Here is a 27,464-nt window from a genome sequence, read left to right as displayed (position 1 = left end):
TACTGAGCCTGCGCTCTAGAGCCCGTGAGCCACAACCACTGAGCCCGCGCATCTTGAGCCCGTGCTCCGCAACAAGAGAAGCCACGGCCATGAGAAGCCCGTGCACTGCAACGAAGAGTAGCCCCTGCTTGCCACAACTAGAGAAAGCCTGTGTGCAGCAATGAAGACCCAAGGCAGCCAAAAATAAAAATAAACAAAATAAATTAAAAAATAAAATAAAATAGTTGAAAAGGTGCCATTTCTGGAGAATGTACCTAGTAGGTAGGGGGAGAGCAGCAAATAATCCCACACTTCCCCAGTCTCTGGCCAGGTTTCTACTTATCCCCTAAGACACCTGCTCTCCCTGCCCCATCACCCTAACCAGACATTATCCACCAACTCTGGAACTGGAAAAAAAAAAAGGGAAAACCAAAAAAAAAAAAAAAAAAAAAAAAGGAAAACCTAGAATTTTGCTCTCAAAGCCACAGGTATAAATGGCAGAAAAAGACTTGCATACTTAAGCTGTTGCAAGAGCCTAGCGTAGTAAGGATACAGGCTAAGCTGATATAAAAACAAAGGCCCCAAAATACAGTGACTTAGAGAAGATGCACATTTATTCCTCTCCCATAAAACACTGCAGAGGTAGGAAGTCCAAGGGACAGGGCAGTGTCACCATCTTCGAATGACAACTTGAATCTCCAGTTCCAAAGTGCCCCCTCTAGCGGGCACCATCTCCAGATAGCGGGACGGGGCAAAAGGACTAGAGGAATCCAGGCATAGCCTTTCTTTTTTTTAAATTGAAGTATAGTTGATTTACAATGTTGTGCCAGTCTCTGCTGTATAGCAAAGTGACTCAATTATACACATGTATACATTCTTTTTTAATATTCTTTTCCATTATGGTTTATCACAGGATATTGAGTATAGTTCCCTGTGCTATACAGTAGGACCTTGTTGTTTATCCATCAGGCATATTCTTTTTAAGGACACACCATTTGCAATCACCTCTTATGGGGCAGAAATTCGTCGTGTGGCTCCACTTTGTTACGGGGAGGCTGGGAAATGTTGACCAATTTGGGCAGCCATGGGCTCAGATAAAACACTAGCACCCTGGGGGAAGGGAGAAGAGGTATCCAAGGGTGCCCTGACGTCTACCACACAAAAAAGGCAAGGGCATATTCAGACAGAGACCCAAGATTGCCAAGTCACAAGACTCTACCCAAGCAAGCCGCACCGACCCCCAGAGTCAGGGTGTGTAGAGCCATCTCATAAGGACCCCAATAGGTAATGATCATCCCATTGCCAGGGTGCAGTGATGTTCTTCTGTGCTCCGAGATTCTGCTCAGCCTTCTTCTAGCAGCTCAGCTCAGAATCCAAGAGTTTCCACCAACATGGGAACTCAATGTTCCCCTCCAACATCCCTGGATACAGAAAATCCCCCGCACTCCCACCCTAACAGGGAGCGTGTGGTCACCTGGAGCAGAGATGCTGACATGAGAGTAACGTGGTCCCTGAGCAGGACAGTGGTACCCACCTCGCTCCTGGAGAATGAGTCAGATGCCGTGTCAGGGCAGCTTCCAGTGGTTCCTTGTGGCTGAGGCCCTGCAGGAATGTGGGTGGGGCGGAGGAGTAATTGCAGACAAGAGGAGAGTCAAACTGAACTCATTGTGAGAAGGGCCTTGTGAAATAAAGAGTAAGAATTTCATAGAGAGGGAACAGGCACCCGTCAAATGCACTTAGGCTGGGTTGGGATGTGGTCAGACTGTGTTAGAGGGAAGATGGTTCTAGATGCAGAGGGAAGACGGTTTGGAAGTGGAGAAGCTGAGGCGTCCAATGTGGGGGTGTCTAGCACAAGTCTGGGCAAAAATCATAAAAGCGACCAGGATGGTAGCAACCAGGACCCCATGGAGAAGGATGGAGTTTTGAGTCATTTAGCAGTTAGAATTGTCTGAACCTGTTGCTAAAGAAACCAAGGTGATTGCCTGGATCCAACAGAAGGTACCTGGGTAAATGGCACCTTTAATGAAATCCAGGATACTGGGGAAGGAGTTGGGAAGCTCCTGAGTCAGCGCAAGGCCTGTGTAAGGTTTGCCAGCAAGGACACGGGCTCAGTGAGGCCGCATCCCACTGCCCAAGCACCCAGCACAGGTACCTGGCCTGTAGCTGGCCTTCTGCACATGTTTGTTGAACTTAATTAAAATTCAGTGTTGTGCGTCAATTTAAAAAAAAGCAGACAAAAAACTCAATGTGCGGTATTGAAACAGGCCCTGATTTCATCCAGTGATGGAAAAGGATCCCACTGTCTGGCGACAACGTTGGTTCCAGACCTGTAGGATAGTGAATCTGTCTCTGACACAGGAAAATAAAAAGAAGGAAGTGAACAGCTAGTCTCCTTCCAGAGGGGGGACCGTTCGCTCCTATTTGGGGGCGTCTGGTTCCGTGTGAGTGTCTGCGGATGGAGGGGCCCCTGACCTGGTTCCACACTCCCAGCTCCCACAGCTGCTGGTGATGTACGCACCACGGTCCCCTTCGCGGGCGTCCCCTACCTTGTCTGACCCCGCGCTGCTAGCAGCTCTGCTGAAACACACATGGTCTCAGGGAAGATAAGCATCTCCTTGGAAGGGGGAGCTCGAAGCAAAAAGGTTTGCGTAGCTATTTCCTTTGTCAGCTGCCGTACGAAAGCATAAATCCGTTTAAAGAATTCTTGGAGGCGTTTATGCTCAGATTAGAGTTCTTGCTGTTATCCCTTCGACCTTCTGGAGTGTGGCTGCTCTGGCTGGGAAAGTAGCAAAGCCTGGCCAGGGACAGCAGGGCCTGAGTCACTGGGTCATCATTAGGTGAAGGAGATGGAGGAGTGGGACCCCCTGGGGCAGCCAGGAGAGCTTCACTCCAGCGTCTCCGCGCGGCTCTCTCCAAAGTATGAAGTGTGGTCTTGATAAGTAATTGCACAGGTACCGAGGGGTAGCGGGCTGGAGTACATCTGACAATTGAACCTCTCCTGGAAGCCACAGATTGCCGAGCTGTTAATGCCAAGTGGTGTGTGTGTGTGTGTGTGTGTATGTGTGTGTGTATGTGTGGTGTGTATGTGTATGTGTGTATGTGCGTGGTGTGTGTGTATGTGTGTGGTGTGTGTGTATGTGTGTGTGTGGTGTGTGTGTGTGTATGTGTGTGTATGTGTGTGTATGTGTGTGTGTTGTGTGTGTATGTGTATGTGTATGTGTGTGGTGTGTGTGTGGTGTGTGTGTATGTGTGGTGTGTGTGTGTATGTGTGTGTGTGTGTGGTGTGTGTGTGTGTGTATGTGTGTGTGGTGTATGTGTGTGTTGTGTGTGTGTGTGTGTGTGTGTTGTGTGTGTGTGTATGTCTGTGTCTGTGTGTCTGTCTGTCTGTCTGTCTGTCCTGGGGGAGAGTATGCTCATGTCCCTTGAGGGATGCTAAAGCATGAAATGGTGAAAGAATCACAGATCTAGAGGATACCCAGCTTGACATTATCGTTCTACCATTTTGTGTATTCCAGCTAGTGTGCCTGGAGGACTTACTTTGTGCTAAGTTCTGGGAACACAGAACTTAGGTATGCCTGGGCTGGGGAGGGGTAACGGCAAAAAAGCTAACATTTGTCAAATGTCTGTGGTGTTTTGCACACTTAATCCATGTTATTTTGAGTATCTAGACTATATATCTGGAATTATCTTAATATCTACGTATTATCACTTCATAATTGATGTGCCAGATGCCATGCTAAATGTATATGGCTTTTAACCTTCATCAACAAAAGTGGGAGGGAGCTAGTCATGTTTTCCATTTTACAGATAAAGAAACTGAGGCTCAGGTTAAAAAACTTGCCAAAGTCACATAGTTGCTTGGCTCTGAAGCGCCCATCCTTGGCTTGTGTACAGAACCACCTCCTTGTCTCTGAAACAAGGGCTAACGATGCTTCCTTTGTAGGGCTGAAGACAAGCTTCATTCATTCCTAGAAAACTTCTAAGACAATCTGATGATGCCTCTGACGTGTTCCGCCCGGGGCCAGCCCGCAGCAGGCCCTCGTTATGCGATGTTCTTATGAAAAGTTGCTCCAGGTTTAATCTGACCCTGGGCCCTGGGCTCAGTGGGGGAAGCCCTGTGGGGTCCAGCTCCCCAGCCTCTGTCCCACCCACCGGGGCGCTCGCTCCCCTCTCACATCCTGACTGCCTTCCCTCCGTCATTCCAAGCTGAAAGAAAATTCAAGCCAGGCCTCAAGTCAGGGCTATGACAGCTGGGGCTTTACCTTTTTCGTCTCTGTTTCTCCATAAGGGTCTGGAATGGGGCATCTACTCGATACAAATCGCTGCAGAACTGAATTTTGCACCCTTTCTGCCTCGTGGGTCACACAGGTTTTCCCCTCTCTCTACCATTCCCCTTGCCACCGTGAGCATTTAAACAACGCACCGTCTCGTCCTCACGCTGAATCTAAGGGGTGGACAATCTTACCCCTTATTTTATATCTGAGTAAACAGAGCCTGAAGGAAGGGAGGGTTGGGTAATTGGTTGTCCAGCACAAGAAGGCTCTGGAAACACATTTTTGTCCTGTGGGTGGCAAGAGGTGTTTGGCAGGAGTCGGGGTGTGGAGCGCACCTCCAAGCCCACTCCAGGCTTTGCTGCTTTACCCACTTCTGTGGTCTCCCAGCTAAATTGCTACAATATGCGCTCCTTGCACCAGCCCTGAAGACCACCCACGCGTTGAGGCAAATGCAAAATGCAGCCCACGACCTCAGCCCGTGGCGGGTGCGTCTTGGAGCCAAGCACGCCCTGTGGCCTCCTGGCGCTGGTTTCCCTCCCAGGTGAGCTCCAAGAAAGTAGAACCCAGAACATGCCAAGGGAGGGATTTCAGGGGCTGGAGAGGACCCAGAAGGCGGCGGCTCCCACAGGCTAAGGACACCCACCACCCTCCTGGCACTGACAGGGGTGTCTGGGTTCCCAGGAGCCCAGATGGGCCCGGCTTCATGTACCTGGTGCCTTTCTGCAGAAGTGGGTGAGAGAGTGAAATCTTGCACGTCAGAAGAAATTTTAAATGATGATGTGAGCATATGCTTTTTAAGGTATGATCAAAAATCCTTCTGTAGAGAGTTCTAGCCCTAATACGCACTCTTTATGAATCCTGATGTGTGCATTTTGGATTTGCTTTGTGCCCTATTCCCTTGTCCCCAGTGAGCCCCACAGATTAGGAGGCAGATGACCTCCATGTGTAGCTCACTGGCTGTTTGCCCTTGACCTTGGGAGAGCCATTGAACTTCTTAGACTTACTAGTTAATGATATAGTGCATTTAAAATGACAGAACACTGCTGAACACTGATTAAACATTCAACGCACACATGATAGTATTTTAGGGAGAGTGGGGCTTGTGGTTTTTCTCTCAGAAAAATGGAAATATTACGTGACCCGTCTCCTCTTGGGGTTGTTGAGAGCTGCTGCAGATCACTGGGCAAATTAAGATGTTATTTATTCATTCATTCCACACATATTTTTGAGTGTCTACTAGACTTTTATGTTCTATTTGGAAAGAAATGATTACAATTCAGTTTGGTCATTTTTTTAGTGGAAGTAAGCATAAAGCAGAGTGGTTGCAGAAAGTGTACCTTATTCTTCCCAAGGATGCTGAATAGCCTTCACCGAGTAGATAAACACGTACATAACGGGTAATGTTTGTTGAGTTCTGACGACGTGCCAGACACTAAGAATTTTCCAGGCAAATAAGCACAGGAGGAGAGTGTGTCCAAAGAAGGAACAGCATGGATAAAGGCACAGAGGCATTAAGGAGAGCACGTTCAGGGAAGAATTTGTGGTTAGTATTAGATCATTAATAACAGAACATTGCTGTGAGACTGTGGGAAGGACTCTTACGCAGATGGGTCCAATGGTGCCTCTTATTCTTACTTTTGTCTGTAGCCTAATGGCTCTCAAGCAGGGTGGTAGTTCTTCCCCAGAGTACCTTTGCAAATGCAGGGATCGCTTTTTAGTTGTCGCCATGATGAGGTGAGGTACTGCTGGCGTTTGATACCCAGAGTGCAGGGATGTTAAATGTCCCACAGTGTGCAGGACAGACACACACAATGAAGAACTGGCCTGCCCAAAATGCCAGGGCCCCTTCTTTGGGCCACACTGTGTAACCCTTCTCTAGTCTCAAGCCTGTCACTGTGCCAGGCACGTATTACATCCACCGAAGTGTGTGGGATTGAACTGGCCATTGTTGGAAATCCAGAGACTCCCTCCCGACCATCCAAATCAATTAAAATGTTCTTAAAAGTTGGCATTTTTCTCCCTATTGTTATAACTGGCATTTTTCTCCCTATGGATTATAGTCTTTTTATATATATAAAAAGACTATATTATAATATGGATTATAATATAGTCTTTTCATTTTCTTGATTTGGGGTAGCAGAGTTGGTGGAAAAAAGAACCTGGTTCGAGCCGCTCCATTCTCTGGGTGCCAAGATGTGTTGATTCCACAGCCTAAATACTATAGGAGTTGGGCACCACCATCCTGCCCACTGCTACAGCCGTGGTCGGGCCTTTTCCATGCCTGTCGGGTTTCTACCCACCTCCCTGACTCCAGTTTCCCCACTCCATTCACTCCTCCTTCCATTGCCAGAGAAATATCCATCCCCAGCACAGATGTGACTATCTTCTCTTCTGCTGCAGACCCTTGTGAGGCTTCCCATCACCTCCAGGACCAAATTGAGGCCTTGGGACTCTGGGCCTGCACCCCTTCCAGGCTTTTCCAGGCAGGACAGCCCAGGGGTTGAGAGCATGGCCTCTGGAACCAGGCTCTTCGGATTCCCACCCCCCACCACCACCACTCACAGGCTGTGTGGCATTGAGTAGTTCAGTTAAGCTTTCTGTGCCTTGGTTTCTTCACCTGTAAAAGTCACATCATTAATGATGTCAGTGATAGCAAAAATTAAATGTGCTAATTTGTGTTTATAAGCACATAGAACAGTGCTTAAGTGGGAGATCATCAAGATTGTACAAAAATTTTTTGTGTGCTATAGATGCCTTCTTAGATGGATTATGTGCATAAAATGAAATATATAGGATTAGAAAGGAAACCAAATCTACTGAAAAATGTTGGGCAAAATGTGAAAAAAAAAACCCCCCACCACATTTATGATGTGATCCAGTGGTGGGTCTAATATGTACTGCAATTGCAAAGCAGCGATGAATACAAACACTATTTTGAGATTCTGCAAAAGTCCTGCTATGAAATGGGAATATCAGTTGTTCCTGTTGGTGATGAAGCTGTATGGGGAGGGGCTACAGTTACTCCTGGGGTTTGTTGTCCACATTGATGAATGAAGATCTAAATTTCAGCTGGAGGACTTCCTTGGTGGCGCAGTGGTTAAGAATCCGCCTGCCAGTGCAGGGGACACGGGTTCGAGCCCTGGGCCGGGAAGATTCCACATGCCAATGAGCAACTAAGCCCGTGCACCACAACTACTGAGCCCACATGCCACAACTACTGAAGCCCGTGTGCCTAGAGCCCATGCTCTGCAACAAGAGAAGCCACCGCAATGAGAAGCCCGTGCACCGCAACAAAGAGTAGCCCCCACTCGCCGCAACTAGAGAAAAGCCCGCGCGCAGCAACGAAGACCCAGTGCAGCCAAATAAATAAATAAATAAATAAATTTCAGCTGGAGGTGAGTGAAAAAAGAAGTAAAGTCTGTTCTTCAAGTTCATGGATTCCTCTTGATTTCTTGAATCTTGAATTCTTGCACCCCAATTTAAGAATTTCTGAACCAGGCATAGTAAATGGGATCAAGCAGCTAAGAAGCCTGGTGGTCGAATCAGTACCAACAGAAGCCAAGAAGTGAACATGAATGAAGGAAGTGGGGCAGCTGTAAGAAAAGCCCCAGCCAGAGAGGCTGAGTAGGCTCCAACCCAACAGGACAGGTACTTCTCAGCCCGACAGACGGTTCCCTGGAGAGATGTACGTCCATTTGCCAGCCTCTTCTTGGGAAGCTAGGTCTTTGTTAAGGATCCCTTTCTCCCACTCTGAGTTTGAAATATTGTCAAGTGGTTTAGTATTTGGTGTATAGATCTACATTGCGGGACCAAACCTACTTGTCTTGGGCCAGTTCCATCTTTGGGCAACCTCAGGGCCACCTGGCTCCCCCCATTGGTGCTGTTTTCCGAAGGCGCCATGTTCTTTCACCTCTGGAGGCCTGAGTATGCATGCATCCTTCTTCCCAGATACCTTATCCCTTCTTCACCTGGCTAACTCTAACTGGTCCTTCCAGGGCCCCTCCTCCAGAAAGCTCCCTAATCAGGGCTCTGGACCTAGCCTTCCTGGGACTCTCCCTCTCACGTGATCGCAGGCCTCTATCAGAGTGTGCCTTACACAACTCTTGCACTTGTGTGCTTCTCTCACTGGAGTGTGAGTGCTCTGAGGGCTGCATCCTCCTCTGTCTCTTCTACATCTTCACATATGCTGGGAAAGTGCGTGATAAATGCTTTTTTGAGAGAATGCATGAGTTGGATAAATGAAGGGAATGATTTAGATAACATGACTTCTAAGGTGATTCTAGGGATGGATTTCCTGAGAGTTGGACAGGCTAAGCCCCTAGTTCACAGACCCAGCTGGTACCCCGGGGCACAGTCGTTCAAGTTGGATGAGTGTGAAATGTGACTGTGAAATCATGATTCTGCTTTCAGACTCCCACGGCAGGTTCCTTTGATGGTGTCCATGAGGCAAGTCTGCCCCCTCTGTGGGTGGATGAGATTTTAAAAAAATAGACATAAATCATTGAGAACTGCTTCTTATGAATACGATGGGAGAAGAGCTCAGAAACTCTATTTTTGGCTCTCCAAAATGAAACGGAAGCCTGTAGGTAAGGTAATAAAACTCATTTGCCCGTTTGGCTTCTAAACCAGCTATAAAGGTAATTTCTGAAGAAACATTCCGAACACGCCTTGAGCAAAAATGGCACCGTTAGAATAAGCCTATGACTTCGTAGGAAAGGAGGAGTGGGATGCTTTGGAAGGCCAGATCTCATCTGGAGGGTAAGGTCTGGTATCAGCCTCATTCTCTTATAAAACAAATCTAGCATTTGCAGAGGATTTAAAATTTCAAGGGAGGTCTGCATTTGTTATCTCTTTAAGCCTCAAAACACTTGTATGAAATTATTAGGGGCAAGTATTTTCAGCCCCATTGTACATCCAGGTGAGGAAGTAGAGGGTCAGGGAGCTTGATGACTTGCTCAAGGTCACAGAGCTAGAAGAGGCAGAGCTACCCCACACCTGCCCATACGCTTGTGTGTCATCAAAGAGACATCCAGCACATGTCAGGCATACCATGGGATCCCAAGTGATCGTTTCAGTGCCTCTAGTAGTCCTCACTGAGGAGAAAAAAGGGAAACACTTTCTAAAAATCTGTTGTGTGTTAAACTTCACATACTTACCTTGTTTGAGAGACATGATGGTGTAGAAGTGTCTTAGTCTGGGTGGCTTTATCAAAATACCATAGACTGGGGCTTCCCTGGTGGCACAGTTGTTAAGAATCCGCTGGCCAATGCAGGGGACATGGGTTCGAGCCCTGGTCCGGGAAGATCCCACAGGCCGTGGAGCAACTAAGCCCGTGCGCCACAACTACTGAGCCTGTGCTCTAGAGCCCGCAAGCCACAACTACTGGAGCCCGTGAGCCACAACTACTGAAGCCCACCCGCCTAGACCCTGTGCTCCACAGCAAGAGAAGCCACCGCAATGAGAAGCCCACGCACCGCAACGAAGAGTAGCCCCCGCTCGCCGCAACTAGAGGAAGCCTGCGTGCAGCAACGAAGACCCAACGCAGACAAAAATAAATAAATAAATAAATAAATTTATTTTTAAAAAAAACCCATAGACTGAGTAGCTTAAACCACACACGTTTATTTCTCATAATTCTGGAGGTTGGGGAATCTAAGATCAAGGTGCCAGCAGATTCTGTGTCTGGTGAAGCCTCTTCTCTTGGTTCATAAATGTTCATTTTCTTGCTGTGTCCTCACCTGGAGAAAGGGGTGAGGGAGCTCTCTGGGGTCTCTTTTATAAGGGCACTAATCTCATGCCCTCATGATCTAATCACCTCCAAATACCATCACATTGGGGATTAGTTTTGACATATGAATTTTGAGGGGACACAAGCATTCAGTCTATAGCAGGTGGTCAGGAACACAGACTATGAGGCCACATGACCTGGGCTTGCCTCCCAGCCCTACCGCTAGCTAGCTGTGTGACCTTGGGCAAGTCACTTACCTTCTTTATGCCTCACTTTCCTCCTCTGTAAAAGATGGATAATCCCTAATACAGTGTTGTAAGTAAGTGTTACCGTGTAAAGTATATGAACAGTGCCTGGTCTATCATAAGATTTAGTGAATTATTATTATTTCATTTTAACTTCTCAACAACCCTGAGATGTCTGTGGTCTTGTCCCACATGTTACAGATGGGGAAACCGAGGTTAAGTAATTTTCCCAAAGTCCTAGAGCTGAGACTGTGAACTAGGTCTCTGTATGCAGCAGTACACCATGCTCTTGCCTAATGTGCTCTCTCCAATTGTGCTCACAGATTTGGCAGGTGGCCATGTTCCTGTTAATATGTTGTAAATATAGGCAATGAATTCCTTCTTTTCCTTAATGGTGTTCTTCAGAAAATATATCTGAAAGTCCATGTTTGCAAGTCAAATCCTATCCTTTTTTTATTCTCTATTTTTTTAATTGAAGTATAGTTGATTTATAATGTTGTGCTAATTTCTGTTATACAGCAAAGTGACTCAGTTATAAACATATATACATTCCTTTTTTAATATTCTTTTCCATTATGGTTTATCCCAGGAGACTGGATATATAGTTCCCTGTGCTCTACAGTAGGACCTTGGTGCTTATCCATTCTACATGTAATAGTTTGCATCTACCAACCCCAAACTCCCAGTCCATCCCTCTCCTCCCCCCTGCTTGGCAACCACAAGTCTATTCCATGAGTCTGTTTCTGTTTTGTAGCTAGGTTCATTTGTGTCATATTTTAGATTCCACATATAAGTGATATCATGTGGTATTTGTCTTTCTCTTTCTGACTTACTTCACTTAGTATGATAATTTCTAGTTGTATCCATGTTGCTGCAAATGGCATTATTTCGTTCTTTTTTTATGGCTGAGTAATATTCCATTGTATATATGTACCACATCTTCTTTATCCATTCATCTGTCAGTGGACGTTTAGGTTGTTTCCATGTTTTGGCTGTCGTGAACAGTGCTGCTATGAACATAAGGGCGCATGTATCTTTTTGAATTATCGTTTTGTCCAGGTTCAAATCCTATCCTTATGTATCACCAAAGGGTCTGCATCCCCAGAGGACTGAAAATATGATTAAATCCCCAATTATATCTCACTTCTACTGTGTTGTCTTCAACAATACAGTTTCAGAACCACGGCCATGTTCTTTGATTTTGCTTGTTTCTTTCAAAATTGAATATACTGTCTGATCCTCTTGAGACTCAAGATTTGCTCCTCAAAGTATGACTTCCAACTCTGTTGCAAATGTCTTAAGTTTATGAGATCTACACTTCTTATGGCTAAAATCAGTACTGGCATTTTCTCTAATGCAGTTCATTTTTAGAAAAGAGTGGATGCAATAGAAACATTCAAATAATTGAACAAACAACCACTGCTGTACAAATACAGCAACTCTGCTGACATTGAGCCGTTGGTCCTCAGGCTTGAATTGTTCATCCATAACACGATGATAAACATCTGTATTAAACACACAAAAGGGAAACAATTGCTTATGTCAAATCTGAAGAGAAGGGTGAAATAATAGTGAGTGGAAAAGACAGGAATGTCATGGGAGTGAGGAACAGCCAAGGAGGGTCCAGCACCTGACATTGTCTGGTTATGAAGAGTTCTGTAGCTTAAAGGCACTTTACCAAGTAGGAACCCACAAGTTAACCAGTTGATTGAATTTTTCAGAACTCTTCAGGTTGTAAACAATAGAAGACCCAATTTCTGGTGGGTCTTGAAAATTTGTCTACAATTCTTCTTTTCCTCCCTACTCTTGTCTTGGCTTCCCTGTGAGCAGAGTATAGTTTTCGTTCCCTATTGACTTTGGGCTTTGACGGTTAGACTTGCTTTGGCCAATGGAGTGTGGCTGGGAGTGCCAGCAACTCTCTGGAACTTCCTCCTACCACCATGAGAAGAACACGCACCAGGGGACATTTGTTCCCTTAGTCTGGGTCCTGGAATGAAGACAAATGAAGAAGACCTGAGCATAACCAGGAGTCTGGGGTCCAGCCTGGCCCAGCTGATTCAAGAGTATGATATGAACACCTGTTGTGGTAAATCATTGAAAGTTGGGGGTTGTTTGTTATGCATTATTATCACAATGACGACAATAACAACCTGACTAATGTATAATTCGAGCTAACCTAAAAAGAAAAAAAAATGTATTGGTTCACATAACAGGTCTTCTTTAGATCAGAGGCTCAAGTTATTGCCTTTCTCCACCCATCCACCCAACCATCCTTCCGTCCATCCATCCCTCTATCTGACAATTCGTCTGTCCATTTTTTTCACCCCTGCCTGTCTCTGCTGCTTTTTGTATTTTGACTTCATCTTCTCCTTATGGAGGCAGGTCCATGTTATTGCATTTGCTGAGGTGTAATTTGAAGAACACAGTTCCAATAAGATGCTCTGGGAAAGTTTCCATGGTCCAATGGATTTGAGAAAGAGTGTATACTACATTTCAGTTTTAAAGTGTCACGAAGCATTACTGGCAAACAAACAAATCAACATACAAATCAAAACAAAAAGAAGTTCCCCTAGTACAGAAAAATCCGTAACATGATTTATTTAATGCCACACTTTCTAAGTCTATTTGACCATGGAAGACTGTTCTGGCTGTTAAAATCTATGGACAACTTCTAGGCAAACCCCTGGGGGGAATGGTGGTAGAGTGGGGAAAGCACTGGCTTGGGAGATAGGAGACCTACATGTCAATCTTGGCTCTGCCACAGACTTCCTCTGCACTGCCTCAGGGAAATCACTTCCTCTTCTTGGCCCTTGGGTCCACATTCACAAAATGAGAGGGGTGGGATTAGTGGGCCTTTTAAGACTCTACTGGGGTCAACAATCTGTAATTCCAACAGTGTACAGTGTACTGTATTTCGTGGAAGAAAGGGTGATATGACCTGCAAAAGGATGGTTAACTGTTGGCCAGGGACGCACCGTATGGAACTATGGAGAATATTCAATCAATCAAACATTATGTCCCCACACATTCAGAGTAAATAGGATGGGGGAATTCAGCAGTGGTGCTCTAGCTTATTCAACTTGCCTGTGGATATGGAGGCTTCGTCCTAGACTCCTCTTGTGTTCCATGACCTCCTGTCCCAGGGTCGTCCTCTTATGTGCAGCCTCTGGAATGGGTTGTTGATAATCCTCAGTGGCATTCAGTTTAGTGGCTGGATGGGGGAGGAGGAGGGGAGAGCCTGCTTTTGAATCCTGTATTAGTCAGGGTGCTTGGTGGCAGAAACAAAACCCTGACTCAAGCTGGCTTAAACAATAGGGAATTTATTATCTCACATATCAGGAATTCCAGGGGGCAGGGCGGATCCAAAGCCGGTTGAATCACTCATTCAACAATGGTATTTACGAGTCCTTCCTCTCTAGCTCTCTGTTCTGCCATGATCAGTGGTCCTCATTCTCGCACTGGTGACAAGATGGTGGCATTGGTTCTGAGCATCATATCCAGACGTGACAAGATCTAGAGGAAAAAGGGGTCCGTTTCTTTCCTTGGCTCTTTCCTAGAAGCAAACACATTTTCCCCAGAAGCCACTAAGCCACCACTCACCCTGGAAAGACTTCTCTTTGTGTTTCCTTGGCTGGAATTGGGGGAATGACTGTTCCTAAACCAATCAATGGCAGAGAGAGCAGGATTACCCTTAGGTCAATCAAGCCCATCCTTGGAGCTTGGAGCCAGGTCAACTACCCCCTTAGTCTGATGTAGGAGAGAGAGAACAAAACCTGAGTTTGGTTAGGAAGGAAGAAGGGAAGAATGAATGCTGGGTGGACAATCTATAGTAAGACCTTAAGAGTACAAAGGGAAAGGGAAGACCCCTTTGGAATAATCTTGCCTCAGTTAAACCTTTTCAACTACACGTATTAACCTTTTGCTAATATTTCTTTTGTACCATATTGTGCTAAAAGATTCTTAATCTCCTTCCTAGCCCTGAGTTACATGACAAAAGGCTTTCTGTTACTTTAGCATCTGTACATGCCAGGCTCTAGGAAAAGGGGTGGGAGAGGGAGAAAACTCAGTCTGCCCGACTTTAATAATTCTGTTCAAGCTACCTATGTCTTCCTCATTTTAACAATCTTACTGGCTCACCTCCTATCTAGAATAGCCAGTCTGAGGGAGGGTGCCCCACAGACAAGCAATCACGCTCTATGGGAATGAGGGTGCCCTGGTCCTTATTCTAACAAACTGTAAAATATGATGGAAAGTGGCTGAACAAAGTGGCTGCACAGTGCCCACATTTCCAGCTTTATAGACAGACTGATGAGAGTCGGAACCTTACCTCTACCACTTCCCAGAAATGGAACCCTGGGCAAATTGTTTAAAGTCCTTCTTCCTCAGTTTGCTTCTCTGCAGCAGAGAGATGCTAATAATAATTCCCACCTCATACAATTGTTGTGAAGATTAAAGAAGGAAGAGCACATAAATGTCTTAGTGCCATGCCATGCCTCACACAGGGATGTACCTAAGAGCTACTGATTGTTGTAATTTTTATGATTATAGGAATAGAGCTATTATTATGATGTCATCTAGAAAAATCCCAAAGCAGCCAATGGAGTCAGGACCAACCCCACCGAGAGCAGGTTTTTCTTTTCCTGGTGACACTCAGTTGGCACTCCCCATCCTGAGTGACACAGCATCACATGGCAGGAGGAGCAAAGCCAAGGACTAGACTGGCACTTGATTCAGCAGAGTGACTCAGGCTGCCAAGTAGGCTTTTGGAAAATTTCTTGCTCCCCCCTCCTGGAACATATTTTGGACGCCTACTTGTCATATTGCAAAGTGTATGTGACAAAACAATCTGGGATCTCGCTGACAATTCTTTGCTTCATGCCGCGGCTCGGAATCTCTTGGCTTGGGGTGTGCTGCCAGCCTCAGAGACCCTGGCACAAAGGCAACAGAGGATGGAGCCCCGCCTGGCAAGAGGGGTCGGAGGCAGGGCAGGAGCAGGGACCTAGGTCATTCCAGATGGACCTTTGTCTTTGTGTCCCAGCCTGGGCTCCACACAGAAGTTTGCCCTCCTTAGACAAGAGAAGGTTGTCCAACTCTTGTGGGGCAAAGAAAGGCAAGGGATTGTAGCAATAGTGTACATTTATTAAACCCTTTATTATTTTTCTAAGGATGCTATAACAAATTACCCCAAACTTGATGGCTTAAAACAACAGAAATGTATTCTCTCGTGGTTTTGGAGGCCAGAAGTCAGAAATCAAGGTGTTGGCAGGGCCAAAGTTCCCTCTAAAGTTTCTAGGGGAGAATCCCTCTTTGTATCTTCCAGCTGCTGGTGGCTCCAGGCGTTCCTTGGCTTGGGGCTGCATACCTTCAATCTTTGCTTTTGTCTTCACATGGCCTTCTCCTCTGTGCATCTCCTCCCCTTCTCTTTTCTTAAAAAGACACCTGTCATTGGATTTAGGGCCCTCCCTAATCCTGGATGATCTCATCTTGAAATCCTTAACTTAATTATATTTGCAAAACCCCTTTTTCCAAATAATGCCATATTCATACATTCTGGGTGGACCTATATTTTGTGAGGCCGCCATTCAGTCCACTGCAAACCCCTTCTCTGTGGCAGGTGCTAGACCAAGGATACCTGACCTAACTTCATCCCTAAGGATGAGGATTTTAATCCCATTTGCAGGTGAGGAGCCTGAGCTCTCTAAGCACTATTCGTGATTATCTCTTTTATTCCTTACACAGCCTCGTGCAATTGAAACTATTTTTAACCCTCATTTTACAAATGAAGTCATCGAGGCTTAGACAGACTAACATAACTTGCCCAACAGGTAGTGAGCAGCAAAGCCCAGTACTCAAGATTAGATCTTTCTCACACTCATTGGACAGAAAAGAGGTAATAACTTATCCCTTCTGCCATACTTTCTCAAAAAAATAGTGGCTGAATAAGTAACAACTTGAAGGTAGAGCAGCCTATTTTCATCTCCCAAGGAACTCAGGAATTGCACCCATCTTCTCGCTTCCTGATGTTGACTGAAAAAAAAAAAAAAAGCACAACGTAAAAGTTGAGTTATGTTTTATTCGGCGGACATACTGAGGTCTTAAGCCTGGGAGACAGCCTCTTAGATTGCTCTGAGGGACTGTTCCAAAGCGGTGAGGGGGGTAAGGGAGGAGCCAGGATAGGTAAGACTTCTTGCAACAAAAACCAGGTGGTCAGAACATCAAAAGAATACTGTTAATTATAGAAAAACCAGACATCTCAAGTTAATGAATTTAGCACTCTTCTAAGTCTAAAAAGATGCAAGAGTCTGGGCTCACTGAAATCATTCTTTTGATATGCACCTTATCTCTTTAGGGACAGTATCCTGTTCTGAGTCCCCTCAGGCTTACCGTAGGGGCTGCAGGTAGTGACTTATGGCTAGGTGGCCATGGCATCCTTTGTTTGCTCATATGGCAGGCAACACTCTTCATTCATACAACTCAGTGGCATAAAACAACCACGTTCATGATCTCACTTTCCGTGGTTGGGAATCTGTATAGGGCGTAACTGGGTCCACAGCCTCAGGGTCTCTTATAGGTTGCAATTAAGGTGTCTCTTAAATAAGCGTGGACCTACTTCCAAGCTCACTCACGTAGTGGTTGGCAAGAATCAATTCCTCCCAGGCTGTTGGACGGAGGCCCTCCGTTTCTTACCATGCTGACCTCTCCGTAGGGCAGCTCACAACATGGCAGCTGGCTTCATCAGAGCCAGCAAGTGAGAGGGAAAGAGGGAGGGGGTGTGGGACTTCCCTGGCGGTCCAGTGGTTAAGACTGCGCTCCCAGTGCAGGGGGCATGGGTTCGATCCCTGGGTGGGGAACTAAGATCCCACATATGGCGCAGAAAAAAAAAAAATAGAGAGAGAGAGAGAGGGTGCAAAGAAGATGGGAGTCGTAGTCTTATTAAAAAATTTTTTTTTAATTGTGGTAAAGTACACATAACATAATATTTATCATTGTAACCATTTTTAAATATACAGTTCAGTGGTATTAAGTACATTCGCATTGTACTTAATTAAAACAAAGCTATCCATTAAACTAGTGACTAATGGTTACTCAAGGGTGTGTGGCCAGGAAAAGAGTCTTTAAAGAGGTGAGTTCTGAACAGTGAGGGAGTCAGTCATGAAAAGATTGTGGAAAGAGGGAACAGCCAGGGCAAAAGTCCTAAGATGGGAATGAACTTGACCAGTAGAAAGAAGAGAAAAAAGGCCACAGGCCCTGGACCAGCGGGAGTGAGGGGAGGGGCAGCCGGAGACGAGGTGAGAGTGGTGACCACGGCCAGGTCATTTGTAAACTGCCTGGAGGCTGCACTTTATCCTCTGTGTAATGGGATCCACTGGTGGATGTGAGCAGAGGAATGATGGGCTCAAAACAGAGGCGATGAGGGGAAGAAACCGTGTCCAGGGCTGTGAGGCAGGAGGGCCAGCTTGCCTGGATGACCTGCTAGGTCACTTACTCATTTGGCTTCTGTCTCCTCCTGGGGGACTGGTTTTTGCAGCCATTGATTGAATGCTCCCCACAAGTCATCTCCTATCACCCTTGTAACAGCTCTAGGGCGTGGCTACTTGTATGCCAATTCCAGCCATCCTACAGAGGCGTTAGTAACATTCAAATCAATGAGATAACATAATGTAATAATAATGCCTAGCACTTACTCTGTGCGGACAGTTCTAAGTGCTTTCCATGCTCTGTCAGACAGATAATGTTATTTTTGTTGGTCCCATTTCACAGATGAGGAAAGTGAGGCATGGAGAAGTTAATCAACTTGGCCAAGATCTTACAACTAATAAGGACCAGAGCCAGGGAGGTGCCAGAGTCTGTGTTCTTGACTACTGAGCTCTATCATTTATAACATCTCCCAAGTGTTGGCTGTGACAAGGGTTATGATAGGCATTTAATTATTTAATCCATTTTTTTGCTTTTGTTTTTTGCTTGGTTTTACATTATAGCAGGGCACAAGAATAGTGCTTTGTCATCAGAATAAATCGCCAGCTTGAACAAGGATGACTGTTTCTCCTTTGCCAGGGACAGCCAGCTTGAAGACCTGCCCCACCTTGCTGGGCTCCCTGTCACAGTCTAAGCAAAGTACGTATTCCTCAAGCCCGATAGTTAGGTGTGTTCTAGCATCTGCAGCAGCAATAACAGATAATTAGTTTAATCCCAAACTAGGTGACGCGATTAGTGTTTTCCATGTAATGTTCAGTAGATTTGCTCCAAAGTCACAGTCACAGAGGAGAAATGCAGGTAGAAGCTAAATTTAAACTTCCTCTATGGTGGGGGCGTGTGGGGAGGGAAGAAGTCAAACCCGGTAATTACTATGTTAAATTCCCTGCTGAAAGGAAGTCAACAAATCAGTAGCCTTCACCAAGGCAGGGTCATCTGAAAGTCTGCTTGGAATAGTGAAAACAGCACTAGCTCTGGAGTCAGATGTAGGTTTGAGGGGCTGCTCCGGTATTTTGCAGGCCCAGGGATCTAGAAAAGGGCTCGGGAACGGTGTTCCTTTGGAGGAACATTGTGTATTCACATGTAGTGCCTGGACATGTGGCAGCCAGCTTGGACCATGAGGTCCAAGGTTGACCAGCAAAGGGTGACAGAGAAGAAAATGGGAAGGTCCTAGGTCCTTGAGGATGTTGAGGAACTGAATTATCCATTTGTAAAACTGCCTTACTTCCAGATGTTTTGGCATCTGGGAAAATAAGTCCCTTTATTGTTTAAGCCATTTTGAATCTGCATTTCTGTTACCTGGAGTTGAAAGCGTGTAGTTGATGTACTGGATAATTATGAGGAGCAAATGATACAGTGCATGTAAAATGTTTTGTGCAATGTCCAAGATAAGGTAGGATTAATATAAAATGAGGAGTCCTGAAAGTCAGGGTCTGAAAGAAGGTAGGAAAGGTCAGAGATTTTAACAATCACACAGGAATGGGAAATATATGGTTGAGGGCTGTTGCTGGCCTCCCCGAGCCCAGGTCAGACATCACCAATCAAGCACAGAACCCCTGCCATGGCCAAGTCAATGTCCTGGGGCAATCGGGGGGCTCACCTCATTTGTTTCCCATCTCTCAGGCGGCACTGTTCTTTGTTGCCTGATGTCCAATGCTTCATATATTTTGTCCATTAAAAAATTCATTATTATCAAATTATTATATGATAGAATTCTGTTTTATAATTATGTAATATACTACTTAATGTTCTAAACAATTATATACAGTTGACCCTTGAACAACATGGGTTTGAACTGTGAGCGTCCACTTATATGAGGATTTTTTTTTGAGATTTGAGACTTTTTTTTTGAAAAATTTTTTGAGATTGGAAACAATTTGAAGAAACTCGCAAACTGCATAGCCTAGAAATATCAAAAAATTTAAGAAAAAGATGTGTCGTGAATGCATAAAATATATGTAGATGCTAGCCTATCCTTACATAAGTATAAGGTGAGTGATATTTAATATAAAATTAATAATGTGGTAGTAACACATTACTTATAATTATTACATTGTTTTACAACTTTGCTTTCAAAGAATTACATTACCATACAGTATGCCTCTCTCTCTCAACTAGAGAAACTGTGTTATCATCCTAATATCACAAGTAAGTGGTCTCTAAAAAAAATGCAACAAAGTTTCCAATACTGTACTATGACTATGACTCTAATACTGTATGCCATAAAATGTTTATAATGATGCATTCATTAGTGTATACGCTAGGCTCCTGTGAAGCATTATATCGATTACCCTAGGCTACCATAAAGCAATCACATTGCTGCTTTTTTGTTATCAATGCATGAATCGTTATACTTGTAGATAAATGTGAGTTTCTTTTTCACATTATCTTTTCATTTTTGATGTCTAGTGTTAGGAATACATATAACATCTACAGTGTTTTGTATCATATAAGATAATATTGAAAATAGATAATATTGATGATGAATATTTACATCATCTTGTAAACAGATAACGTAAACTTACGGTGTCAATAAATATAGTACAGCACTGTAAATGTATTTTCTCTTCCTTATGATTTTCTTGATACCATTTTCTTTTCTCTAGCTTACTATATTGTAAGAATACAGTATATAATACATATAACACACAAAATACGTGTTAATGGACTGTTTATGTTATTGGTAAGGCTTCTGGCCAACAGCAGGCTATTAGTTAAGTTTTGGGGGAGTCAAAAGTTATACGTGGATCTTCAACTGCATGGGGGTTGGCGCTCCTAACCTCCATGTTTTTCAAGGGTTAGTTGTAATATATACGTATTACATACAGGAATATAAATTATATACAGAGATACATAATTCTATAATATATTGTATAATTAGTATAATGATAATTATAATAAATTAACAATAATTAAAGTCCTGGTGGTTTATATTTTAAAGCAGATTTCTTACTGTGAAAGAAATGGCTTGGTCTCCTAATAAAGGAATATATGTATTATGTACACATGCATAATTATATAGTGTATTATATAATTGTTATGATAATAATTAAGGTTCTAGTGGCCCGCACTTTAAAACCGATTTACCACTGTGAAGGGAATGGCTTGGTTTCCCATTAGGGGAATTTCAAGCAAGTAGAGTTCGCAGGGTGGGGTGAGGGATTTGTCTCCCTTTGCTTCCTGTAAGTACATCTCATAGATCCCAAGTAATCGTGAGCAAAGCTGAGCCCATCGGAGGATGCTGCGAGCTCTCGGCATGAATCCAGGCTGCTAATGTTGTTGCAGAGCCTGACTGAACCAGGGTAGGTGAAAATGAACTGGCGACGGCGTCTGTTCTAATTTTATCCCCCTCCCCCCACCAACCCTGAACACGTGTGCAATGCGGCACGGTTTAGAAATGAATGGAACTGTGGCTTCTATTTATTGAAAGCCAAGAGATGAGCAACGTCCCCTGTGCTAAGGACACAGAGCTGGAGAGATTTAGAGGATGGTTGGCTCTACCAGCTTCCCTGTCAGCTAAGCTTCCTTGAGACTCATCTTCCACCTGAAAATTGATGGTCCTTGCTCATCAAACCTAAAGCGCTGATTATACAAAAATTGGCCAAGGCAACACTGTTTTATAAATTTATTTATTTAATTATTTTATTTTATTATCTTTTTTTGGCTGCGTTGGGTCTTCGTTGCTGCTTTTCTCTGGTTGTGGCGAGTGGGGGCTACTCTTCGTTGTGGTGCGTGGGCTTCTCATTGCGGTGGCTTCTCTTGTGGAGCATGGGCTCTAGGGGCATGGGCTTCAGTAGTTGTGGCACGTGGGCTCAGTAGTTGTGGCTCGCGGGCTCTAGAGCGCAGGCTCAGTAGTTGTGGTGCACGGGCTTAGTTGCTCCGTGGTATGTGGGATCCTCCTGGACCAGGGCCTGAACCCATGTCCCCTGCATTGGCAGGCGGATTCTTAACCACTGCGTCACCAGGGAAGTCCCAACAACACTGTTTTAAATATTTTAAATCTCTAGGACACTATATAAATTATTGGAGGTCAATAATCTTCAAGTTCTAATTGCAGAAGATTAAGTAATCCACCCAGCAGACTGATTTATTCTACCACTTAGGGAAACAATGACCAGTTACAAAATGGCTAAATTCTTCATTCCATCCTTTCCTGCACCCACTTCCTGTCCATTGTGGCTTTGCAGCTCCTTTGTCTAAGAGGTGGAGTCTATTCCCTCACCCCTGGAATCTGGCCTGGCCTTGTGACATGGTTTGGCCAATAGAAAGCCATGGAAGAGATGGTGTACCAGGACTGAGCTGAGGCCTCACGAAGTGATGCAGGCTTCCACTCTCTGTTTCTTGGAACCCTTCCAGATGCCAGGGTAAGCAAGCTTGGGCTGTCTTGCTGGAGAGTGAGAGGAGCCATCCTCCATCAGCCAGCCTCCAGCCAAGCCAGGAGCTGACCAGGTAACTGCAGATATGTGAGTGAGCATGGTGTAGACCAGATGAGCTGCCCAACTCAGCCCAGGCTAAATCATTACTGACTTGAAACATCCTGAATTTAATAAACGGTTGCTTTTTAAAGTTACTAAGTTTTGAGGTGGTTTGTTACAGAGCAGTACAGACTGATACAAACATTTTGCAAAACACTCATTGCTTTTGTTAATAGTCAAAGACTGTTTCTAAGTATGTGCTTTTGCCAATGTGCATATAAGTTGGGAAGGATAGATATTGAAAGAGAAGTCAGAAACTTGGGTTCTACCAGCTCTTATAAGTTTTGAAATAGCACAGGAGTTTCTAGAAAGGTCATGACATATATTTAGAAATTTGTCCTCTGGATCCACCACCTCCTCTCCCCCTAGTTTCGGTATGTTCCGTATATTCAGTTATAATAAAGATGTAATGAAACAAACAGGCATCCTCATGCTGATGGGAATGTGAATAGACATGATCATTTTTATTCATTACATAAATATTTATTAAAAGTACCCTGTAGGGCTTCCCTGGTGGCGCAGTGGTTGAGAATCTGCCTGCCAATGCAGGGGACACGGGTTCAAGCCCTGGTCTGGGAAGATCCCACATGCCGCGGAGCAACTGGGTCCGTGAGCCACAATTACTGAGCCTGTGTGTCTGGAGACTGTGCTCCACAACAAGAGAGGCCGCGATAGTGAGAGGCCCGTGCGCCGCGATGAAGAGTGGCCCCCGCTTGCCACAACTAGAGAAAGCCCTCGCACAGAAACGAAGACCCAACACAGCCATAAATAAATAAATAAATAAATATTTTAAAAAATTAAAAAAAAAAAGTACCCTGTAATAGGAGGTGGGGATACAGGATATATACAACTTCTGTCTTCAAACAGCCCACAATTTTTTAGAAGTAACAGACAAAACCTTGATTGTGAAACTGGCTCATATATAAAAATGAAATATTGGAAAGGAATTTGGCAATATGTATCAAAGGCTTTAAATTATTTTTACTCTTTGGTACAGTGATTTCTCTTCTGAAAATACATCATAAAGAATTTATCCAAAATGAAAAAAGGTCTTATTCACAAAATGTTCTTCTCTCTATATAAGTATAGGTGAAATGTATTAATTACCAACAGCAAATTAGTTATGATATATCCACTAGCTAGAGCATTACACAACCATGAAACTTATGTTTATGAAGAATATGTTATAAATTATGTTTATAATAAAATAATTATGTACGAAATAAAATACAGAATACAAAAATATATATGCAATAGTATTAAGCTTAAATAACAAAATAAAGATTAGAATAAAATACTCAATGTTTATGGTGTTTTGGAAAGACAATGGGAAAAAGAAAGGAAATTATAAGTTTTTGATGATGGGTTATGTATTAAATACATATGTATTACGTCCCTTAAATGCATTTTATTTATTTATTTATTTTTTAAAGTATTTATTTATTTATTTATGGCTGTGTTGGGTGGGTCTTCGTTTCTGTGCGAGGGCTTTCTCTAGTTGTGGCAAGCGGGGGCCACTCTTCATCGCAGTGCGCGGGCCTCTCACTATCGCGGCCTCTCTTGTTGCGGAGCACAGGCTCCAGACGCGCAGGCTCAGTAATTGTGGCTCACGGGCCTACTTGCTCCGCGGCATGTGGGATCCTCCCAGACCAGGGCTCGAACCCGTGTCCCCTGCATTGGCAGGCAGATTCTCAACCACTGCGCCACCAGGGAAGCCCCCTTAAATGCATTTTAAAAATTCGATTGTCACAATGACTCTTCAAGGTAGTTACTATCATGACCGTTTTACAGATAAGGAAACTGCAGTTCGGAGAAGTTGAATAACTTCTCCAGGCTTGTTGAGCTGGTATTGGGTGTAAAGTGTACTTATTTATTAAAGGGATTATAGGTGTTTTTTTCTTGTTTCTCCTTATTATAACTTCCTAATTCTTCTTTGGTAAATTTTATATCTTTAAAATTTATGATTCACATGGCTGCCCCTGTCACTGAGACCCATAAGCAGAGTATGGACCTTCCTACTTAGGGACTTCCAGACACTTCAGGAGGGCACTGCGACTTCCTGAAATACTTCTTCCCCAGCTGAGGATGCTTGAAATTCTTTTAACAAGGGACACATCGTCCATTTCACAATTAGAAAGAGAATCTTAGCATTCCTCAAGCCCAGCCCAAATCAGAACAAAAACAGTATTAGTTCAGGTCATTTTTATAAGCAGGCGTGCAATTCTTAACAGACCCTCAATTTCTCTGCATCAGGCTCAACATCCCTAGTTCTCTTAGGAGTTCTCCTTGGTAGGGTTCAAGTTTTATCACTCCTAGACATTCTACCTGGGGCTGTCCCAGTCTGCCCCTGAGTCTCTCCAAATGATGCTGTAAACTGAATGCAAAATGCGTTAAAGTACAGATAACCCAGGATGAAGAACAATGTGCTGCACCCAAGATTGTGCTGCCTATCCTAGTCTGTGCTACGTGGCATCCTTCCTTTCACATTCCCTTGCACAGGTATTCATAGTAACAATAGCGGACGTTAATCGAGAGCTTTCTATGTTCCAGGTACCACAACAAGAAGTTTATGTGCGTTATCTCATTTATCCTAAATTTAAAATTCCTCCTGGTGTGCTCACCTTCCCTGCTAGTCTGTGAGCCCTGGGGAGCAGCAAGCGTGTCTTGCTCATCACTCTTTGCCTGGTGCTTGGCATGAGGCAGGTGTGCGTTAAATGCTAGATGAACAGAAATGAACTAATACCAAGCTGAAATTGAAACTGGGCAGCGCTGCATCCAAATCCAGCTCCACCACTTGCTGGCTTGACCCCTTAAGACACCTAACCTCTCTGAGCCTCATGTAAAGAAGAAATAATGAAATCTAACCTGCAGAGTTGTCATGCCAGTTAGAGAAGTTTATGTGTAAAATTGCAAACATGTCTCTTGTGGAGAGATGGTTTTTGGTGTAAAGTAGAAGTGAAAACGCAAGGGTGTTTGTGCCATGAAGTAGAAGGTGGCAGAGAGAGGGACACTGCAGAAAAGTTGGGGAAAGCAGGATGAGGAGGCAGGTCTCAATGCACTTTTCCATTCTCCTTCAGCTGGTCCTGCTACCAGGTGTCGTGGAAACCCAGAGGGTTGATGGGGAGGCCAGGGAAGCACAACAAGATGTTGCCCACAACCACCCTGAGGTCTGATCTGGCTGAGCAGTGCCTTCTCTACCACCTGTCATCACAGGCACAGAGATCACAGACTCACCATGTAAGAGCCAGACTCTAACGCAGATGACAAGGAAGAAATGAAAGGCTTGTTTCTATTCTGTAACTGGAAAGTTCCTGCTAAGCCTTTCCTTCCACACTAACCAACTCAAGGGCAATGGCTGTGTTTTGGTTTCTCTGTTGTACCTTGGACAGCCACCATGGTGCCTGGCATATAGTAGGTGCTCAATTAATGCGTGTGGCGTGAAGGCTGTATGGCCCAAACCAATTCATTGGGATGGATGGTGTAAATCCAACTCAACACATTTATTGAATACGGATAGTTCATATAATGATCAGTATAACAGTATTCTTCCTCAGATATCAAGGAAAGAGGGAGAAAGAACAAACACCTATTAAAAGTTTGCTATCTGTCAGGCAGTTTGCTAGGTGTTTATATTGATTATTTCATTTCTATACCAATATCATCAGGTCAGTACCATTATCTTATTTTTACAGTTGAGGAAACTAATGCTTTGAAAGAGTAAGCAATTCGACCAAGTTTTAATAGAGTTGTCTGGTTCTGGTGTCCACACCCATGTAACTGGTGCCTGTTTCGACTCTCCTAAACTTGCCCACTCTCTCCCTCACACCATTTCAACTCAGACTCAGCTCTGTTCTCCTTACCAACCCAAATATTAGAGGTCCCAGCCCACCTTTCACCTGAGGCTGCCCAAGCATTAACACAAGCATTAACTCCCAGAACCTATTGATTGATCTCAGTTACGTAAATGTCTGTGTAATAATGATAGTGACCTTTAACTGATTTCCTGCTATATATCAAGAACTTCACACACATGCATCTTGAAACCCCCATAAGCCTTATTAGGAGGGGATTAGTCTTACCACTTAACAGATGAGGACATTGAAGCTCAAAAAGATTAGGAGCCTTGACCAAGATCCCTCAGCTTCAAGCTGGAGCAGATTCCAATACCTGAGCTTCCCTACCTGCCCCCGCTGTGCTGAACTCTGCTGGGGTAAAAAGATGAGCTCCAGGATAATTTCTGTCTCTGTGGATCTCATTCTCGTGCTGGGACGCTAGCTGAAGCCCCTGCCTCCTGGCATTTCCTGTCCTGCCTTTCACCTTTGCGGGGACTCTGGGATGCTTGGGGAGCTTCTCACCTCTAATCCCCAGACCTTCCATCCTCCAGGCTCCCTTTCCCCTAAATCCTGGCCTTGTCACTTATTCACCGTGGGGCCCTGGGATAAGTCACTTCACGTTTGTCAGGCTCAGTCTCTTCGTCCGTAATTGGGGGCATTGATATCCCCGACAGGTAGGGGGGCGGTGCAGGTTAAATTTTTCAAAGATGGCGACACCACTACGTATCCAATCCCATACGCTCTTCCTACAATGTGGATTTGATGTTCCTCCACTGAGAGGTGGGGTCTATGTTCCCTTCCCTTGAACTTAGCCAGACCTTTGGGACTGCCTTGACCAACAGACTGTCGACTGAAAAAAAAAAAACGCACAACCTAAAAGTTGAGAATTATGTTTTATTTGGCAGCCTTTCCGAGGACTTAAGCCCGGGAGGCAGCCTCTCAGATCGCTCTAAGGGACTGTTCCCAAGGGGTAAAGGGGGGAGCCAGGATATATAGGAGTATTGCAACAAAAACCAGGTAGCTGGAACATCAAAAGATTACTGTTAATTAAAAAAAACCCAGAAATCTCAAGTTAATGAATTTAGCGCTTTTCTATGTATGGGAAGATGCAAGAGTCCGGACTCATTGAAATCATTCCTTTGATATGCACCTCAGCTCTCTAGGGTCAGTAACCTCTTCTTTCCCATCCTGAGTCCCCTCTGGGTGCACCGCTGGGGATGGCCGCGGTGGCTGATGCTTGGCAGTGGGCAGCCCTTTTGTTTCCATTCTGAGTTTTCCCCTGTTCACTGTCAGTGGTGGCTACGGTGGCCGATGGCTTGATGGCTGCAGCATGCTTTGTTTGCTGATAGGGCAGGCAACGTTTTTCATTCGTAAGATCGTGGCAGAACTGCCTCCGCATGGTGTCCGAGGCTGGGTCCTAAAAGGCAATATAGCTTCTGCCTGGCACTATCTCTTGG

Source organism: Balaenoptera ricei, chromosome 17, assembly GCF_028023285.1.
Source record: "Balaenoptera ricei isolate mBalRic1 chromosome 17, mBalRic1.hap2, whole genome shotgun sequence".
NCBI lineage: Eukaryota > Metazoa > Chordata > Mammalia > Artiodactyla > Balaenopteridae > Balaenoptera > Balaenoptera ricei.
The sequence above is the reverse complement of the archived record's forward strand: the minus strand, read 5'-3'. Positions refer to the sequence as shown.